Below are 21,924 nucleotides of genomic sequence, written 5' to 3' on the forward strand. Positions count from 1 at the left end.
CCTCATTAGACTGTGAGCAGCTTGAGGGCAGGGATTGTTTCTGCCTTTTATTGCAGCCTCAAGCTTAGTATAGTGTCTAGAACATAGGAGGTGCTTAATAACTGCTGGTTGACATTGATTTATAGACTACTTTAAAGTGATATTCTGGGACATGTGATGTCTATGATATTGACTAGGTGAAGGCAACTTTAGTAAGTAATGGAATAGTTAACGTACTCTATGGAACCTCTGAAGAAAGAGGATATGGAAAAGAAAGAAACAGACAACTCCTGACTATATATACGGTGGCAAGAAGTCCAACATAATGAAAATGCAAGTTGGATCAAACATGAAACACAATGTATGTGCAACATTAATATAAGTAACAAAAGTTATGTCAGAGGAGGAGACTGAAATTCCAACTCTTTTAGGCAGAACTGTAAGGTAGAGGGTCCAGATGAGATATTTAATTATTGGCTCAAATGTTTCATAGAACATAAAGTAAACTTGACCTATACTTTTACCTTTCAATAATAGTTGTATTCAGTGGCTTGATGATAAAGTATAATCTATAAAATAAAAGAATAGACTCAAGTAACATTTGGTTAGACAGATACTTATGTCACTCACCACCAGTGGCCACGTGTGAGAAGTCTGAGAATGACAAACATATTTTAAGATTGACATGAATAACAGCTATAGAATGCTCTGTTGGGGATGAACTTTCAAAGACAGCATTTAGTAGGAGTGCTTAGTACAGAGACCTGAGGGCAGAGAGAGTGATGAAGTGGGCCTACAGTGAAAAGCAGTGTGTGCGTGTGTCTGTGTCTGTGTGTGTGTGTGTGTGGTGTTCAGTTGTGTCTGACTCTTTGTGATCTCATGAACTGTACAGTCTATAGGATTTTCTTGACAAAGATACCGGAGAGTGTCACCATTTTCTCCTCCAGTGGATTAAGGCAAGCAGAGATTAACTGACTTGCCCAGGGTCACAAAGCTAGTAAGTGTGTGAGGCCAGATTTGAACTTAAGTCTTCCTGACTCCAGGTTTAGCACTCTATCCACTGAGCCATGTAGCTGCCTCCACAGTGAAAAGTAGAACCATTTAAAGACATCTTAAAGCAAAGAAGGGGAAAGCAAAAGTGTCCATGGACAGTTATAGTAAGTGCTCAATAAAGGTTGTTGCATTATTGGTTAAAAGAGAAATCAAATGCTTCCTGGTATGCATGAATTACTAAAATAAAATACTGTACCATTTTCCTCTCAGATAAAATCAGGATCCTACTTCTCAACAGAAGATATTATATACCTCCTATGCAAAGGTGAGAATACCAGTGGTCCTTCTAAATACAAGCCAATGTGTCTTATATACCTAACACAAAATGTTCATAGCTTGCATCACTAAAAAAAAAAAAAGTATTACTACTTAACAAGAAAATAATATATTGGCTGAGGAAAAAAAAAGAAAAAAGCCAAAAAAACCCCAAAATATATAAAAAAAGCAAAAACAAGCAAAAAAAAAGCTTATTGAATCAGGCACCTGGACATGGTATAAAACATTTATACTGCCTTACTTTGGATCATCCATGTACTGAAAGTACATAAAGTAGTCCCAAATACCTTGAAAATGTTTATGTATTTGCCAAATACATTGAAAACTTTTTTCTATTTAAAGCATACTACAAAAATAATGTCAAGCACAAGTACTGTAAAATTTGACATCTTTCTTTTTTTTCAGCCATAGACCATGTTTATTAAAGATTTGCCATATTGGTCAGACTCTTAAGGAATCTGAACATTTGTGAGCTATTGGCTAGATTTGACATCTTTCAAGGACAGTCACTACTTATGATTCTATCTATCTTTAATCCTATTATCATTTCTCCTAAATACAACTGATAATGTCTCCAAGTTAAAGAAGAGTTGTACAACATCTTTTTAATTACTTGATATATAAGAATGACATTAGAGTGTATGACTCTACCAAGAAACAGATTAATTACCTTCACTGTCTCAGGAAATCTTCCTTCAATTATGTCAGAATGCCATTTAGATTTAGATTCTCTAAATGTAATATCTGTAATATACACCAAGGAAAGATAGAGAAAAAATGTTTCAAGCTTAAATACAAGTGTAAAATTAAACCAATGGATAAAGATGATACTTACAAATAACTTGGGCTCTTCCAAGTATGTTCCAAGACACAATAAACGTAAGTAAATAAAGCTATCAAGGGGAAAGGTATTGTGATAGAGTATGTCAAGAAAATAAAAACTCAATGAGAAGAACACATTTAAAGTGAACAACTAACATCTATGCAAAACCATCCTCAACATACACTTTCAGCACTATAAAAGAGACCATGATATATTTTGAAATTTGTAAATTAACTCTAACAAAATGCATACACTATTAATGAGACACAGCTATGGAAAGATGAATGCTTTATTGTCAAAATGAGGGAGAGGATTATCATATGTTTTTAGAGCACATGATATATAAGTAAAAACTTAAATAGTTTTGGGAAAAAGAGATGTCACTTTATTAATCAACAGTAAATATTGACCATAAGAACATACCATTGGGTTTATCAAATTTAACTGAATGCTATTTCCCTCTGGATGGAGCCGATGAAGCGGTTAAATTCAAAGGGCAGATTCAAAAGCCTTTTATGGGCAACATCCATCTGAACTTAGCCAAACTATGTCAAGAAAGAGGCACTGAGCAATCGTTTAGTCATGAAGATTTGAAATTAGAGAGGAGTTTATGATGGTGACTCAGGACCAGGCCATCATCAGAGCTTGAATTTATTAATCAGTGCAGAAGATTCAAGGTAATAATAGAAACTACGTAACACACTATCTTCTGTAATTATTTACCACCTACTGAATACCTCACAAGATATTGCCTAGTATCAAGAATTATACATCTGCAGTCTACCATTTTCTGTCTTAGGAAGTGAGGAGCACTCCAGCCTCAATGTCCCCTTCCCTCTTCCTTTCCTCCACACAGTCCCCTCTGTTCTATCTGCCTTGGAGATGCATGGCCACTGAGTCTGCCCAATTACAAAACTCACCCCAAACAAAATGGAAGAAGAAACACTGTTCCCTCAACATTTACAGAGAAAACTGATAGTCTGGGTGTGACTAGTAAAGCTAAAGAACTACTGGGTGTGTGGCAGAAACATCTGGTAATGGGAGTTATTCTAGCTATCAATGAATTCTAAGAAGGAGCTAGTCTCTTGGGTAAGAAGTATGGAGAGACAGCTAATGAGTGTGGAGAGACCTTCTTTTACTCTGGGAAGTTTCTTCTGGGATTAGCAAGAATGGACAATGGTATATTAGGGAATTCCCTGGATGAAGAACCCATGGACAAAATGGAGGAAAAACTGAGGATGAATCTATGGCAGAAAGTACTGATAATAGAAATGAAGAAGCAAGGCGTGTTGAGAGAACATGTACATATTTTTGTAAGGGAGGAAAAAGAAGGACAAAAAGTGAAGTCTGAAGCAGACAAAGATGAAGAAGTTGGAAGAGAAGCTGAGAGCCAGAAGCAATTGTGGGGTTGGAACAGAACAGAGAGAAGGCCTAAGAAGAGGTGTCTGTGTATCTAAATGGTACTCCTAGGTGCTGAGGATCCTGAAGCAACTGCCTCTTGAAAAAGCAGCCAGCAAGTAGACACAGCCACCACTCATGATGGGAAGCCAGAGAAAGGGAAGGACTTACCTAAAAAGAAGGCTAAAACAAAAATAGCAGGTGAGGAGGAAAAAGGGGAGAAGTAGAGTTACGGAGAGAGGAAAGGCTCAGAAATAATTCTAAGCAGGTGCCTGACCTGGCTCTAGAAAAGCAAGGAGCTGTGGCCAACGTGGAAACAGAGTTAGTGGATGAGGAATGAGGGCAGGAGAAGGCAGTGGCAGAGACTGTGAAAGAAGATCCAGAAATGGCCCGGGCTGAAGAAGAGCCAATGTTTCTGGTGAGGTTTAGGTGGCAGCTGGACTGGTAGAGACCCATACAGAGCTAGAGAGTGAGGAGAAGCCTGATGGTATCCTTGTAAAGGGTCCAGCCAGTGCCGTCTGACCCAGGTGAGTAGGTCTCTATAGAGGATGAAGCTGCAGAGGAGCGCACAGACACAAAAGAGAATGCTAATCCTGAGACCAAGTCCTCAACAGAGCTTGTAGACAGCCAGGAGAAATACAGGAGCCCCCTGCAAGACTCAAAGGCAGTCAGGGATGGGCCAAAGATGAGACACAGTAGCTGCTAAATAGAGTGGGAGTAAAAAAGATGAACTGTTGGAGGGAGAGGAGAAAAAGAAGGGGGAGGAAGAAGAGGAGGAGGAGGAGGAGGAGGAACAAGAAACCAAAAACTCAGAAGAGGATGACAATGAAGTTGAAAAAAGAGGAAATGACTCAATGCTTGGAAACAATTCTGTATTGGAACTGAAGATGATGACACTGGGAACCTGAAGCCCACCTGAAATCTGTTGGACTTAGCAAAGGTCATTTTTAAGGGGAAGAAAATGAAGTAACTGCACCTTAATGTGGATCAAGTTCACCTGAAGCTAGAGGAAGTGAGCACTGAATCTAAAAAAAAAAAAAAGTTAGAGCAGGTAATAGAGGAGCTCCAGGCAAGACCCATTGCTGGCTGGGCCTGGCCTAATCTTATGAGAGCCAGGACATGAAGCTGTCTCACTCTACTAAATCTGTGGACATCATTGAGAAGAGGTTGACCATGCTGAATGAAAGGATAAAGGCTGCTGAGGCACCTTCTGCTAAGGATGAGAAGAGGTTGAGGAGCTCAAGGAACTGCTCCCAGAAATTACAGATCAAAGTTTACAAGGAGTCATACAAAAGTGTCATAGAGCTGGCTCTGAAAACCACTCTGGTTCAGTCTACATCTAGCTTCACCTTAACAGTGAAGCTTAAGCAGTGGGAATTCCTCAGTCAGGAAGACTGCAGGGAGAAGACTCCAAAATGGTACTGCTGCTGTCTCCTCAAACTATGTGACTGAAATTTCCCGCTTGGTCAGGAAAAAAGAGGAAATCAGAGAAGGAGAGCCCCCAGAAAAGTGTTGAAGAAGCTCAAACAGGCTGTCCATGCTCCATTCTCCTGCAGGCTACTTCTATATAACCTCTACCATGTATATGGACGTACATCTCCCATTTGTGAGTTTCTACCAGGACTTCCATTTTTGGGATAGACCCTGAGCAGCCATGTTTGATTCTCCTTCTGGCCTATGCCATGACTCTCTTTGCCATTATGTCCCTATGTTTCCTTTCCCCCACTGCTTTTCAGCTCCCTTTATGTGTTGCCTTATCCCATTAGAATGTACACTCTTAGAGGACAAGGCTCCTTGAGGACAAGGACTGTCTTTTTTTTTTGTTTGTTTGTTAGTTTGGGTTTTTTTGGTTTGTATTTGTATTCCTAGCACTTAGCACAGTGACTGTGTTTCTAATAAAAGCTTGTTGCCTGTCTATTGTTTGCACCTTTGTTTTATTTTTTAAATTATTATTATTTTCTGACCCTCTCAACTCTCAGCCTCCTCAGACTGCCTCAAAGTGTTAGAATTTGAAATGTCCAAATGCCTTTTAAATTATCTTAGATATTCTTACACAGACCTAATGTAAAGACTTTACTAAAGACCATACATTTCCACTAGCAGATTCAGTGCTACCTCCATTAAAATGTATTCTATTTTTCATATATATTTATAGTATTTTAGAGTAGGGAGCGACTTTAGAAATCAGTCTTGTGCTTTGATGGTCATAATTTCCTACCAGTAAAAAAATCATGCTACTATAGATTTTGGGCAATCGTGTCAATATAGCTTATTTATACAGGTTTCAAATACTAGAATTAAATATTCAAACAGTTGGTATAGGTCTCTTTAAGTCAGGAGTTCCTTTATATGTGGCCTATAAACTTATTATTTTAAGATACTTTATTAACTGTACTTCAACACATGGTGTTTCCTTTGTAACCCTATGCATTTCATTTTGTTCATTTAAAAACATTATTCTGAAAAGGGGTCCATAGGCTATGTCAGACTTCCTAAGGGGTCCATGGGACAAAAATTAAGTTAAGAACTCCTTGCTCAAAGTAAAGGGATACTTTGCTGGTTACAATCAATTATTGCTGCCAGCAGAGGGCCTTCTCTGTCTTACACAAAAGCTTTAAAAATGTGAACATTTTAAAGCCTCCACCTCTTCAAACTCTTAGTAGTATATCATAGGTTAGATGAAAGTAATAAGGCTTAAGCTTCATTCTCATAAAAAAAAATGATCAGATCACAATCTCAAATAGGCAAATGTATTTGGGGGTGGGGACAGTGGTGTGTATGTGTCAATAAGAAGCCATACATTCTTTTACAAACAAAAACATTTTTTACACAACCAACTCAAGACAAGGTTTTATATCTTAAAGGAAATGGAGGACTAATTGTTTTTCAAAGATCAAAGCAAACCAAACAGTTCTATATTCTTGTGCTCTGATTTTTTTTTTTTGTTTGTAAATTTTAGGATAACTCTATCCCTGTCTAGAACCTTTAATATGGTTTATCTCCTGACCAAATACTAAAGCAAAAATGTTTTCGAAGAGCAGTAGGCTTGGATATTTGTTATATTCTTCCATCTGGAAGAAGATGATATGTATCTGTACAGAAGTGCCCTCCAACCTCTCTGATGAGCAAGGTAAACAGATAGTTATGGGAGACAGTGGAATACCTTTCAAAATTCAGGTAAGTGGCCCAAAATGGAAATCTGGGAGGCTAAAAGATTGTTTCATATTTAGATAAAACAAAAACAACGAGGAGAATGGTTTCTATATTTCACCCCTCAAGTAGTCAGATTTGACTACGGCTTAAACTTAACATCTTTTGTTCTGAAGATAGTGCACAAACTGAGTTGGAATGGGGTAAAAGGAGCAGTCTGTTTTCCTCTTTAATGGATTACAGACTGGACCAGTGATTTTATTCACATGGAGAACTGAGGAAACACTTTCTACCAAAGCAGTTTGGCCTCTTCTCAGAAAATGATGGGCTTAGAGAATTATCAAATTTGGGGTTGCATATGCAATAAGGCAGAACCAGATTATAACTGGGAAATAGTTAATAAAATAAATAAAAATACAATAGGGCATGATAAGGTTAATATGTGATTTTCTAAGTCAGCATGAGGCTGGCAGGAATATTCATGCATGGTTTAGTGGCCCCCTTTCTGGAATTTGACATTATTGGTGCACTCTCTTGATTAAATCCCCCAACTAGGGGGATCAGAAAAGGCTTTCCACAGAAGGTGATAACCGAAGATGAAACTAGAAGAAAACTAAGGTTTTGAATAGGTGAAGATGAAGAGTGAGTACTTTCAAGGCATGGGGGACAGCCTGCACAAAAGAAGGTAGAAAGGAAATGCAGTTTGGGAAATTGAATGCCAAGTTTCAGGAATATTAAGCTATAAAATTTACATTTTATCTAATGAACAACAGGGATTTATTGCATGTTCTTGCAATGAGAAATGAAATATTTTAGAAAGGTGTAGAAGATGAATTAGAGGAGGAAGTGACTGGAAAAGGTGAACACAGAAGGTTGTTGTATGTGTACGGTAAGAAAAACTAGTTATATGGTGAATCCTATGATTCAATTTTCCCAAATCAATTTTGGTTTCTGTAATGATCAAAGTTCTGATTTCTGTCACTGTTGCTTTCTTTCACATTATTATGGTCATTGTATAAACTGTTTTATTACCTCTATTTACTTCACTTTTCATCAGTTTAGCTAAGTTCACCCAAAAATTCTATGAATTTTTTATATTAATTGTTTCTCATGGAACAATCATATTCCATTATGTTTATATACCATAATTGCCCAATTGATGGGCATCTATTTGGTTTCCAGTTCTTTGCTACCATAAAAAGTATTGCTATGGATATTTTTGTACAAATATTTTTCCCTCTGCCTTTGATCTTGTTAGGATATTTGTTTAGTAGCATTATTACTAGGACTGAGGATATGTATAGTTTAATGACCTTTCTAGTGTAGTTCCAAACTGTTTTCCAGAATTATTGAACCAGTAGACAACTCTACCAACAATGCATTAGTGTGAATAGAGCTACTTTTCAGTTCTTGAAATGTTTCCGCTTCTAGAAATGTCTGTTCTTGGTTTCTAGAGAGCACACTGTGTGGTGGATTCTTCTTAGAAGAAAGGGCCATAGACAAAATAAGGAGATGAAGGTGTCTGGATGATTGTCTTGTGTAACAAGGAATACAGGAGTGAGGGAAGAAGTAGAAAATGGAACTCATCAAGCATTTTAATGGACTTCATCAGTCAAACTTCTCTCTTTCAAAAGGGAAAAACATAAAAACTCTCATTCAAACTCAGAATTCCACCTGGCTTTCTTTGCCATAACAAAATTTTCTGTGATCTTTCAAAAAAAAATAAAAATGATGATGGCATAGATTCCATGTTTAAAGAACAGGGGAGAGAGTGAAGGAATTCGCCGTCCTCAAAAGAAGTGTGGTTCTCACCATGAAAATGTCTGTGAATAAATCTCATATCCCAAAAAGATAAAGTCAATTTTAAATGTACAAAATAACTGATCCTTTGGTTTTCATTTTAACTATGGAAACTTTGGGCTGCTTCTCTTAATATGGAATCTGGAGAGCAATAGTGGGATATATTGGGTACTCCTTGAGTAGTGTGAGGCATCAATAGTAAGTGACAGGAGGTAGCTACATTGTCAACACCTGGAGTACTGTTATATATAAACATTACTGAAGGTATTTTTCCCTAACCCTAACCCTGGAGTATTGTTATATATAAATATCACTGAAGGTATTTGTCCCTTTCCTTACATGTGAGTGATGTGCTTAATCTATGCCTATGTACACTGCCCATTACACATTGCAAGAAGTTGCTTCCTTGTTAGTGGATAATAACACAAATACTATTGGATGAAACAGTTCATTTTAAGATTCATTACACTGTTCTTATAGGCAAGCAAAAACCAAATGTGTACTCCTGCTCACAATACACATGCCTGGTGAATGACTAAGTTATTCTTAGCAATATAACGATCCAAGACAATTCCAGAGGACTCATGATGAAAAATGCTATCTACCTCCAGAGAAAGAACTAATAGAATCTGAATGCAGATTGAAGCTACTATTTTTTCACTTCATTCTTTTCTTTTAGTTTGTGTTTTCTTTCACAATATGACTAATATAGAAATATGTTTTGCATGATCATACATGTATAACCTATATCAAATTGCTTATTGTCTCAGGGAAGGGATAAGAAAGGAAGGGTGGGTGAGAATTTGGAACTCAAAATTAAAAAAAAAATGTTAAAAATAGTTTTTACATGAAATTGTGAAAAAGTAAAATAGTATTTTTAAAAAGTACACATCCCTGGGGAGCATTGGCAACAATAAAAAGACCACACATATCAAAGTGCTATTGAATTCTTTAAATATTTCTGTAGGAGTCTACCCACTTGTTTGGCCTCTTTGACCATCTACAAAGAAAAAATGTTTGCAATTAATGTACTGAATGCCAGGAATATTATTAAAATTACATATCATCACATTCCAGTCCACCTAGTATCAGCCAAGAGATTTTTGAGGAAGGAAAGAGGTCTTAGACATCATCAGTTCATCATCTAGTCAATCAAAAAACTTTTATTAAGCACCTACAATGTGCCAGGCATTGTGGTTGCCTTCAAGGGGGTCACATTCTAATGGGAGAGGAAATATTTAAATGACTAGGTACATATATTCTATAAAGAGAGTAGTTGGAAAATAAACTCAAAGGGGAAGGAATTAGCAATGAAGGGAACCAGAAGAGGTTTCCTATAGAAAGTATTCTATAAACCAATAGCAATAGGGGCACTCTCAACCCCTTGGGACCTACTAGGGCCCTGAGGGAGGTGAAGTAGGAGTGAGGCCAGAGATAGACTCATTATACAGATGTAGTAACAATAATAATTTTCAAAGGAAAAGAAGGACACTAGGCAAGAGAAGTATGAAGGACAGAGCATTATATGTATGGGGAATAGCTAATACAAAGACACAAAGATGGGAGATGGAATGTCATGTGGGAGAAACAGCAAATAGGCCAGTGTATCTGAATTATAGAGTTTCTGAGATCCTCTTTTAGATATGTTGAAATTGTGATTCCTGTAGGACATCCAGTTTAAGATATGCAAGGCATTTGGTGATACAGGATTGTAGCTAAGGAGAATGAACAGACTGGATCTACAGACCTGGGAATCTTGTAGAATAATAATTATTGAATCCATGGAAGATAATGAGAGTGTCTATAACTGTGAGATTGTAAGTAACTGTGCTGAATCAGCACCAGCAATCTGAGGAATGTTTTCCAGTTAGAATCACTCCAATTACAACTTATTCAGCAAAACTGAATATAATTCTATAGAAGGAAAAATGAATCTTTAATGAAAGAGAGCACTTCTAAACATTCTGGTGTAAAGATCAGAGTTTGTTGAAACTTTGAATTCAAACACAAGTTAAGAGAAACATTAAAAGGTAAACTTGAATGAACAGCGATAAAGTGCTAAATAAAGAAAAATTACTTACATTCTAATACAGGAAGATAATACATGTCCTTTCTGAACCATGTTATCACCTGGAGTCATAGAGGGAAGGTAATAAGATAAGGTCTGGGAGTGGTTCTGCTATGTCTTGATGATCTTAAAAGAAGAATAAAAAGAGAGAGGAAGATGAATACACTGGGAGAGGGAGGGTAAAGAAGGCTAGGGAAATTATCTCATATAATCAGGGTATGCAAGCAAACATCTATCTTAAAAAGGAGGAGTTTGGAAGGAGGGGCAGCTGACAGTTGAACCTCTCTCATGTGAAGTGGTTAAAGGAGGGAAGAATACATACACATACACAGAGCTAAGTACAGAAATATATTTCACTCATGAGGGAAGTAGGAGGGAATAAGGAGGAGTAACTAAAGGGAGGGCATATTAAGAGATGGATTAGCTTAAATAAAACAAACTCTAAGGATGTACAAAAATATAACTTTCTTTGAGGTGGCAAAGAATGGGGAATATGAGGTAGTACCCATAAATTGAGGAATAATTAAGCACGTTATAATATATAAATATGAAGGAATACTATTGTTGTGCAAGAAATGAAGAAAGGGATCGTTTCAGAGAAACTTGGGAAGATACATATGAACTGATGAAAAGTGAAGTGAACAGAACTAGGAAAACAATTTGTATAATGACAACACCTTGATAAAGACAAATAAGAATTAGGGACTTGGATCAATGTAATGACCAAGTGTAATTCCAGAGGACCAGTGATGAAACATGCTTACCCCCATCCTGATAGAGAGGTGAAGAGCTCAGAGTGCAGAATGAAACTTATTTTTTGGACATGGACAATGCAGAAGTTCAGTTTGTTTGGTTATATATGTTTGTTTATAACAGGAGTTTTGTTTTTCTTTCATTCATAGGTGGGAATGGGGAGAGGTAAACTTTTGCTGATTAAAAAAAAAGCAAAATATAATTTTTAAAAAGAACAGAATGAAGCACAGCTTCAGTATAGCAATGCTCCTTGAGGTCTAGGCAGTGTTTTACACCACTTCTGTGTGACCTCGGGCAAATCACTTAACCTCTCTGGGCCTCAGTTCTCTCATTTGTAAAAGGAAAGTGTTAGATTCCTTGACTTCAGAGGTATAGTGCAGCTTTAGAGCTATGATCTCATAGGTAACACCTGCAGGGTCTAGCATATATCTTTTAAAAAAAACTAATTTCATTATTTTTTCCAGTTTATAAGGATGTATTTTCTTTCCCTATCATTCTCCTCCAGTTGAACAACAAAATAAAATCAAGAAAATAATAAAATAAATAGATAATAAAAATAAAACCCTCCTGACATATATGAATTGCCAATCATAACAAAAACCCACATTGTCCATGTCTAAAAATGAGTCAATTAATCCTAATTTCCTGAAGCATCTCTATCATGGATAATTTTCCTCTTTTGTTATTTGTGCTAATTTGATGGGTATGAGGTGGTATCTCATAGTTACTTTAATTTGTACTTCTGAAATTATTAGTGATTTGGAGAATTTTTATATGGTTGTTGAAGGCTTGGATTTTTTCCTTTGAAAATTTTCAGTTCATATTTAACCTCTTTCTATTGTGGAATGGCTCTTATTCTTATAAATTTGAATCAGTTTCTTATGTATCTTAAATATGAGAGCTTTATCAGGCAACTTGCTGCAAATATTTTCTCAGTTAACCTTTTCCTTTCTAGTTTTAACCACATTTGTCTTTGTTCATGAAAACGAACTTAAAAATTTCATACAATTAAAATTTTATCTTTTTGTTTTATATTTATATTTATATTTTATCTTTTAATTTCCTCAGAAGTCTTTCTCTGTCCATAGACACAAAACTTAATTTTATCCTCATTCCTCTAATTTGTTATTATGTCAACTTTTATGCTTAAGTCATGTATCCATTGGGAGTTTATTTTAGTATGTGATGTGAGATGGTCTGAATCAAATTTCTACCATACTGCTTTGCAGTTTTCCTAGCAATTTTGGTCGAATAGTGAATCTTTTCCCCGGGGACTGGGTCTTTGGGTTTATCAAACACTGCTGAGTTTGTTTGCTTCTATATATTGTATACCTAATCTATTCCACTGATTAGCTTCTGCATTTTTTTAACCAGTACCAAAGTATAGTATGAGATTTGTTTTACCTGTTGTTGTTTAGTAGTTTTCAGTCATGTCTGATTTTTCATGACCCCATTTGGGGTTTTATTGGCAAAGATACTGGATTAGTTTGCCATTTCCTTCTCCAGCTCATTTTACAGATGAGAAAACTAGGTCATCTTATTTCTCATTTTCCATTACTTCCTTGAGATTCTTAAACTTTTGAATCTTCAGATTTATGTGTACATAAAAGGCACCCCATTAACATTTGCTTATTTATCAATGTCTTTTCATCATGACAGGCGAGCTAGGAGTGCAGCAATCAGAAATAGTTATTCATTTTGAACCAAGGTGTTGGAGAGGGAGGAGCAGAAGGGAAATAACTGAGGAGAGCACTAATTCCTGCCAAAAGTGTGTAGGCTTACAAAACTATAAAGGTTTGCTAATCCGTCTTTTCAGACTGCTGCTTCCTATTGACCCTCACCATCAAGGATGATAACACAAACTGTAGGGACACTGGTCATTTTTGAATACAAAGGACAAAAAATATATTAAGAGAATGGGATAGGGAAGAGAATAAGCAAGTGAATGAACCAGCATTTATTAAATACTGTGTTCTCCCCAGCTCCAGCAGACCATTAGTTTTTGTCTGGGGAAGACAAGATTAGAGCATTTTCAGCAGTGCCAAGTGGTTTATTACTTAATAATAGCATTGATTTGAAAATTTATTTAGCCCTTTGAAACTTCCAAACAGTTTACAGGACAATAACTTCTGAGCATCAAGGCATTTACATATAACCTACTTGAGCTCTGGGGATTCTTTTACCAATTCCCAGTCCTACCAAAAAATCAGATCTTCAGAATTTGCCTATATCTCCCCATCAAGATTCTAGGGGTGCTTCTGAGGGGTCATGGATTATTATCTAATGCCATTGTTTTCAGCCTTTACCAGTGTGCTTCCCTCAAAGATTATTAGCACAGTGATCCAGCTTTAAGACTTTTCCTGAAAGATGGATTCACAAAGATGGTACAGTTATAATACAGTAAACACATGTACATATAGATTTGTGACACATTCTCCCATATCTGTATTTCAGAGTCCAGGAGATAGGAGGCTCAAGCTTAGAAGGTACACTTGGTAAAGCATAGCATACAGATCTTAGTTGCTGGAAATTCCTTTTCTCTTGTTCATGGGGTACTCAAGAAGTTTCCTTTATGCATGGTGAATCTGTGTCCATATGTCTTTCGGGCCCAGTGAACACTCTTAAGTCAGCTGATCTGAGGATATTGCTAGGACATTAGGAAAATAGAAAGGCTTAAATCCTTCTCACCCTACTCCAATGATTTTCAAGCTCACAGGGTCCTTTTCTGGCCAAAGCTGTGGAGAGAGTGATGGAAAGAGTTAAGACACCTGGCCAAGGCCCAAATCAAGGCTTTCCTTTTCCAACCACAGGGATTCCTTCTCAGAAACATGCTGCAAAGCCATTCTTCCTCCAATCTTTTGAATAACTGGTTCTTTAGCTTGAGCATTTATAGACAATTCCTGGGGAATGGCCCAGTTTCCTTGGCCCATCCAAGCATAATTCTTGGGCAGCATCAACACAATTTCAAGGACTTTTCTATGCTCAGTGTAAAGCCTATGAGATTGTTTGATTGATTAGGCATCTTATCACTTTCTTTCAGTGGGGTGGGTTTGAGTAAATCAGTCACTTCACTATTACGTACACAAGAGTATTTATTGCCTGTCTTACAGTGAATATAGCATTTTATAGTTATCTATAAATCTATATAGATTTTATCTGTGTATATAGATATATATTCACAAAATATATATAAATTATTCTTTTTCTCTAGATATATATAGTGTGTGTTATATATTTATATTACATAAATACATATGCATATACATACACACGTAGTGCTACAGAGATGTGAAGATCCACATAAAGCTTTATTATGAAAAAGTAAAGATATTTGGGATGTGAGGTTAAGAAAAAGGGGATGAGTTGAATATTGGGCATGAGACTGAATGAATGGTGACTTGTTTTCAGTAGTCGGCCCTTTCTCCCTTCTATCTATCCAGTGAGATCAAGGTAGATAAAGAGTTTTCCTTGGACCCTTCAGACAATTACAGGAGCGGAAGTGCAGATTAAATGCATGTGAGACGCAGTCACACAGACATACTGGATACATCTCTAAGAAAGTAGACAGGATAATGCTGTAGCATATAGAGCTCTGGGCTTCGAGTCAAGAAGACCTGGGTTTGAATCCTGTTTCAGATAGCACTGTGACCCTTATCAAAACAGTAAATCTATCTGAGCTACAGTCTCCTCATCTATAGAGCAAGAAGTTTGAAGTTCCTTGCAGTTCTAAATCTTTGATTTTTTGGTCATTTCATTTCACCTTTGATTGGAAGGGTCTTATGCAAATACTCTTGCTAAATGTCCACTAGGAGCAAATTGGGGATTGAGGTGGAAACAGAATGCCTGATTTTTTAAGCTGGCTACTGAAGGGTTGATGAATGAACTGAAGGAAAATGATGAGGGCATCATTTAGGTGTGAAGTAAATAGATGTTAACTTGATTTCATTAATTTCTGATATTCTGATTAAAGATTATAAGCAAGCATGTGTTTGTGATAATTAGAAATATATTAGGGACAGGAAGAAGGAAACAGGTATAAGAGGATGAGGCTATGAGCCAGGATCTGATTGGTGAAAATACTAACCCACACCTTAGATATAATAGAATTTATATGGGGTGGCCAGAGAAGTCAGTCGTCCCTAAGTCTTTGAGAGTTAGAGGGATCTTTGTGGTTACCCCAGAGCATCCTCTGGTATTGAGTGGTATGTGTGATAGGTAAGACTAAGCACCTTATTAATGAGGTGATATGCTCTGGCATTGAGTACTAAAAAGCAAAAACCATTGGTCACAGTGTCCACTCTACTCTTTTTTTTTCCCTCTCTACTTAACGCAATCATCATGTCATGGAGATGTGAGATATTATTATTACTTTGCTAACATATATATGTGCATATATATGTGTGTGTCTGTATGTGTATATATCTTATATATATATGCATATATGTATACATATACATATTCACACATATGTAAATATAATATAAAAAGTAGAGGTGAAATATGAATACTATACATAGTATTATTATTGTCCTTTTTTGGGAGGGTTGGGGTAGTGATAAGTTTTCACACCCTTCCTTAAATCTATACTTTATAAAGCCTTCACAAGGACATTTGTAATAATTCGTGACCACTTGCAAAATAATGAGTAGGAATGAGATAAAAGAAGAATATTGAGATCAAATACTAACAAATAAGTAAAATGATCTAGAATTCAGATTTTCTGAAAATAAGGAAAGCCAGGAATCTCTGCATTCTCTGATAAATTGGAGTGAAAAATTGAGCCTTTTCTCAGTACAAATAAGGTTGATTTCTCACCTGTCTTACCTGTGTTTCAATTTCTGATGATTACAAAAAAAAATTGAAAGAAATTAGACATTAATCTGGATGTAGGAAAAAAGCATTAACTTTATAGATGAGTAACTATACACAGAAATTTCATGAGACTTTGTATATCCTGTAATACTCTGTTTCAAAAAAACCAGGAGACTAAGTATGAAGGAGAAGAGTTACATTAATCTTGAAAGGTTTCACTTTACATTTCTTCAAAACTGTAAAACTTCAGTCACAAGAGATACAAAGACTGCCCCCTTGTGGTGAATAAAGATGATTACAGTGCCATGAGATGCAAGCTTTAGCTTTCCCAAGAGAGGAACAGTTGAGAAAGCATCTAATATTTCACTGAAAGTAAACCAATTATGATCTACATTTTAGACTGTGTAAGTATTCATATGTTACCAGTGTACAGAAGAATTCTGACATTCAAGGCCCTCCACAATCCACCTCCAGCCTACCTCTGTATACATATCTCATATCACTCGAATCATGTCATAATTCACATACATTATTCTAGCCAAACTGGATTATTCAGAATCCTACATTCTCACCCCTCCCCTTGTTCTTTTTTGTGTTTCTGCTCATTATATCATCCCTTTTGATTGCAGTGGTCTTGTTTTGCTTCTTTACCTGTTGAAATCACTCTCTTTAAGATTTAACACTTACATGAAACTTTCTCTGATCTAATATTTTAGTTTACTAAGATCTTTGTGGGTCACAATTCTTTATTTTGTGTCTAGTGAGTGCTACATTGAAGTCAGTCCCACCCATTCCTCCCCACCAAGAGGTCTGTCATTTCTTTCTAAATGCTCAAAGTCCCTGGCTGGGGTTGTGGTTCATACTATAGCTTCACCCAATTTGGCCCCTCTTTTCCTGGGCCTCCCTTGGTTTTTGAAACATACCCCTTCTATTTCCAGATATAGTTTCTTTAGCTACTCTTCTTTCCACCTTGCCCTACCCCCTCGGCTTTGGGCCACTACTCTTGGCTACTGAGCTTTTCTCAGGCCCAGAGTATTCAGAGACACTCTACTGGCTTTCCTGAGCTCTGCTATGGGTCCTCCCTCATTTTTTTTTCACCTCTTCCAGCAACTAAGCCTCATCCATTTAACAATATTTATAGAATTCACTGTCCTCCCTCCCAACATCATAAGATTGTTTCACTTGAAAATGTATCTCTTTTGGACCCATTTAAATATATTAGACAGGCTACATCTGTCCATATATTTGTCTATTTATTTGATTGATTGGTTGGTTAGTTTCTTGTTCAGGATGTCAAGGACCGTGGATAGCCTCTAATGCCCCGGAATGTAGGGATAGAGGAAGAAGATGATTCCAGTGACTGTCTTTGGAAAAATCAAACCCAACAATCTATTGTTCATGTAGGTTGTAGACTCATTTTCTTCTGAAGGTTGTAGCTTTACTAAAACTTAAGGACTGTTTTGCACAAGGCTGCATTTTAGGCGTCATTCAGAAGTTACCTTTCAAAGATCTGGTTTGTTGAAGTAGGTTTGATTCAAGTCATTTCCTTAAAATAGGACCTTGAAAGACTTCTTTAGTTTGCTCTTTTATTTTATTTAAGCTACAAAATAATTAGCTATACATATGTTTCTTAAAAGGTTAGCACTTTTTACCTTTCACATATGCTTTTTATAAAATCTATGTTGAGAGTAACTACTGTAACAGATTGGTTTGGGGAAAGGAAAGGGATGTCAATATAGGAAATGATTTAAGATGGAGAGAAGTTTGTGGGGAGGTTACTGGTGGGTCAGCAGTCAGCTCAGAGCTGTGATGAGCTTATCCTAAATTCAGGTATGACTTTTTAAAAAGGCAGGAACAAAAGAATACATATAGATACTGTGTGATAGAGGTTTGACTGACATTGGAGATTTGTAGTTTGGCGCAACAAACATTGCCTTCTGACACCTGAGAATAATTTAAGACCATCAGGATCTTTGAGTTGGTAGGTGGAATTGAGCCAAACCTGGGAGTTCTTGAGTGGGCACACTTCTCCTAGATTGGGAAGAAGGTGTGGAGACCTAAGGAGTGGAACTGCAGTAATAGTGTGGGCATAACCTTGCTAGTCCTCCTTGTGGTTCTGCCTGGTTTCAACTCCATGGAACCCATCCCAAGGCCTTCCTTTATACAGGGCAGACATTTGACTTTCAGCTCACTCTATTTTGCATTTGCAGCTCTGCCTGGTTTCAATTTCATGGAACAAGACGCCCCCCCTCCCTCTTTCCCCCTAGCAGTTTTCCAGCCTCTTTTTTTCCCGTTATTTTCTCCCATTAGATTGTAAGCTCCTTGAGGGCAGAGACTGTCTTTCTTTATCTTAATTGTCTCCCCAGGGCTTAGCATAGTGCCTACCATATAGTAGATACTCAATAAATGTTTATTGAATTGAATTATTAAAAACGGAATTGGAAATAATTGGCAGCGTAAGGACAATAGATAAAGGGATGAAACTAAAGAAGAGACTGAAAGGAATAAAGTGAAAGGAAGACCATCAGCCTCCTCCTCTGCCACAGGCATCTCTGGGGAGAATGCTCAGGTTGAAGCTAATAGCTGTAGGACAGTTGACAAGTACAGAAGTGCCAAAAAAAAAAAAGTCTGTTCTTTCCCCAACTTCTTCTGATGTCTGCAGAAGTAAATTATACTCTAATAAATTCACCCCTTTTACCTGATTATTTCCTATCTCCTGATTTTTACCTTAGCTATATAGAGGTCAGTGATTACTCAGAGAAAGACAGAAATCTAAATTGGGCCAGAAAACAAAATCTTCACCTTAACGGTAGTAATTTTTCTAGTTGAGGGCTCTGAGCTACTGTGATTACGCTACTAATTTTTCTTCTGCTATAAACTTGAAAGCAGCAGAAGAGGTAGTCATGTGGACATGAGGGACCATTATATTGCTAAACAATTAAGCTAATTGAGGTAACAGGGTGTGGCTGATCAAATCTCCAGGAATAAATAGCTAGAGATGAGACAAATACTAGCAGGCAAACTATACTCTTCACAGATACCCAAAGCAATGGGTGTTATATCTACATAAAGTTGGCCCAACTATAACAAGATTCTTTTCTATTATGCTTTGAAGTTTACAAAGTGCTTTTCTCACAACTCTGTGAAGTAGATAGTATAAATAAATAAATAAATACTTACATAAATAAATAAATAAGATAGTATAAATATAAAAATTCACAGTGCAACATCATTTGACCAGTTATCTATTTGAAATGTTGTTCCCTTTGACACACATGTTTCCAAAGCCATTGTGTTTAATGATGTGTTTTTGCAAAATAAATTAGCTAAGTTAGGCCCCTGTATCTGAAGTTCATGTCACAAACTCCTCTTTTCTATTTTATTTCAATAACAAACATTTAAGTATCTTTTGTGTGAAATACATGTATGGAGATACAAAGACAAAAAGTGAAAATAACTCCTACCTTCAAGGACATTATAATTTACAACGGTGATATAACATATACAGATATGAGTAAATCTAAAAGCATGGTAGCCTGGGCCAATGGTGGTGTCTCTAAGAGAAATGATGTCAAGATTTCTCACAGACATTGTTGATACTATACATAGTTGATACTAGATCTAAAGTGAGGTCAGAGCTGAATATAAAGGTTCATCTGTCTAGTGGTGATATTTGAAGTCATAGTACTAAATTAAATTCTCAAAGGGGAGAATATAAAAAGAGGGATATTGGACCAAGGACAGAGCCTTAGCAAAGAACACGAAGTAGTAACACTTAAAGTTATAGATAGAGAACCAAAAGACTGGCATCTCTGAAAATTGAAGTGGGAGCACCCAGTTGTGGTGGCATATGACCAGAATCTCTGCTATTGGAGAAGTTGAGGCTGGATCCTTGGAGTTTATTTGGGAGTTCTCAGTTAATAGAGCTAAAGCTGACTGAGTGTCCATACTAAGTCCAGAACTGATACAATGAGCCCCTAGGAGCAGAGGGCCAATGAAGCTGCCCAAAGAGCGGTGAATCAGCTCAAATCAGAAAAGTGGACCAGGTTAAAGCTTCTGCGCCAATTAGTCATAGGATGGGGCCTCTGAGTGACCACTGTACTTCTAGCCTAAGGAAGAGAAGAATACCACTGTCTTAAACTGACCCCTCCCATCCCCATTGCCCACCCCTACCCCTCCTAAAAAAAGGAAAATTAAGTAGAAGAAAGTATCATAAAAAAAGAAACATAAGTTTAGCTTCCACTTGAATTCTAGTCTTGAATATTCAAAGCCCTCATTTTGGCCTACAGATGAACCTGTCTTCTATTGGCAGGTCCCACCAAGGTAGAAAGGTGAGACTGGCCATGGACTGTTCTCCAAAGACCAGCCTGGCTAAGTTCTGTGAGGCTCATTGCCAGAAGAATGACTTGACCAGTGGGCAATGATTTTTTTTTTTTTTTTGGTTCATTCTAACTAATGAAACTCTCTACAAAGGCATGGAAAGTTTGTGATCTATAATAGTGGAGAGAGTATCCATAGTGATGAAATCAGGAATCTAATGAATGTTACAAGATAGCTTGAGAAAATTTTCCTTATAGATATTCAGAGTGTGGCTTATGAATTTTAGCATTGAAATTCACGTAATTAGTCCTTAAGAAATTGGATGATATTTTGGGGATTTTAGTTAACTTTTAATAGATCAGAAGCCCAGGCAGAGAAAAGAAAAATTAAAAAAAAATGTTAACACAATAAAAAATTAGTATCTCCTACTATCTAGTAAAAGGAAATAGACTTTATTTATTAAAACATGGGCAACCAAGAGAGACAGGAAATAAAAAAAACCCCTTATTTATTCAGCAGCAACAATTTTTTTTCTCACCAAACTTAAATATTACATACACCCACAACTATTAAGTGGTAAAGAGGATTAATTTGATTTTTATCTCTTCTCACTGACTAGTGAATAGGATAAGGAACAATGAAATGCTTAAAATATGGACAGCAGAAGGGCTAAGATAAAAAAGCTTAAAACTTTGATCATCTATAAACTGAATAAACAACCACTAAATAATTGAGAGTGTATTGGAACAGGAAACAGGCAAATAATACCTGTGTAGTCACATAAATTATAAATCTGTAGAATTATTTGGAAACTATGTGACAACATTTTGATCACTTTGGCTCAAAAAGCACATTTTGGAGATTCAAAGGATGCAGGAGAATACTACAGAAATGAATGCAGATTAGAGCTTTTTGAATAACCTTTTAAATGTCACCTGTACTCCTTTGAAAAGATTCTCCATATTGAGTTTAGCAGCCTTATCCAGTGTTGTTGTTGTGTCATGTCTGACTCTTTGTGACTCCATTTGGGGTTTTCTTGGCAAAGATACTAAAGTGGTTTGCCGTTTTCTTCTCTAGCTCAGTTTACAGATGAGGAAACTTGAGGCAATCAGGGTTAAGTGACTTGCCCAGGGTCACATAGCTAGTAAATGTCTGAGGCCAGATTTGAACTTATGTCTTCCTGATTCCAGGCCTGCTGCTTTATCCACTGTGCCACCTGACTGCGCCGGCCTTATCTACTGATGTACTGGTAAATGTTTAAGAAGCAGCCCTCCCCTCCAAAAAAAAAAATGTATGCAGAATACACTTTTAAGTTTAATCTGTTATTAACATTTTGTCCATTATGTTGTTAGACAATCAACAAAATGAGATCAAACCCTGTTTTGTAGCATTTGCTGATTTCCAAGGTGTAAATGCTTACACTGAAAATTTAACAATCTGCTTCCTGTACTAGCTCACCCCTGCTTATCGCTGTTTTTTGATGATGGAAACA

This window comes from Vombatus ursinus, unplaced genomic scaffold (genome assembly GCF_900497805.2).
Source record: "Vombatus ursinus unplaced genomic scaffold, bare-nosed wombat genome assembly UNPS02014812.1, whole genome shotgun sequence".
Lineage (NCBI taxonomy): Eukaryota > Metazoa > Chordata > Mammalia > Diprotodontia > Vombatidae > Vombatus > Vombatus ursinus.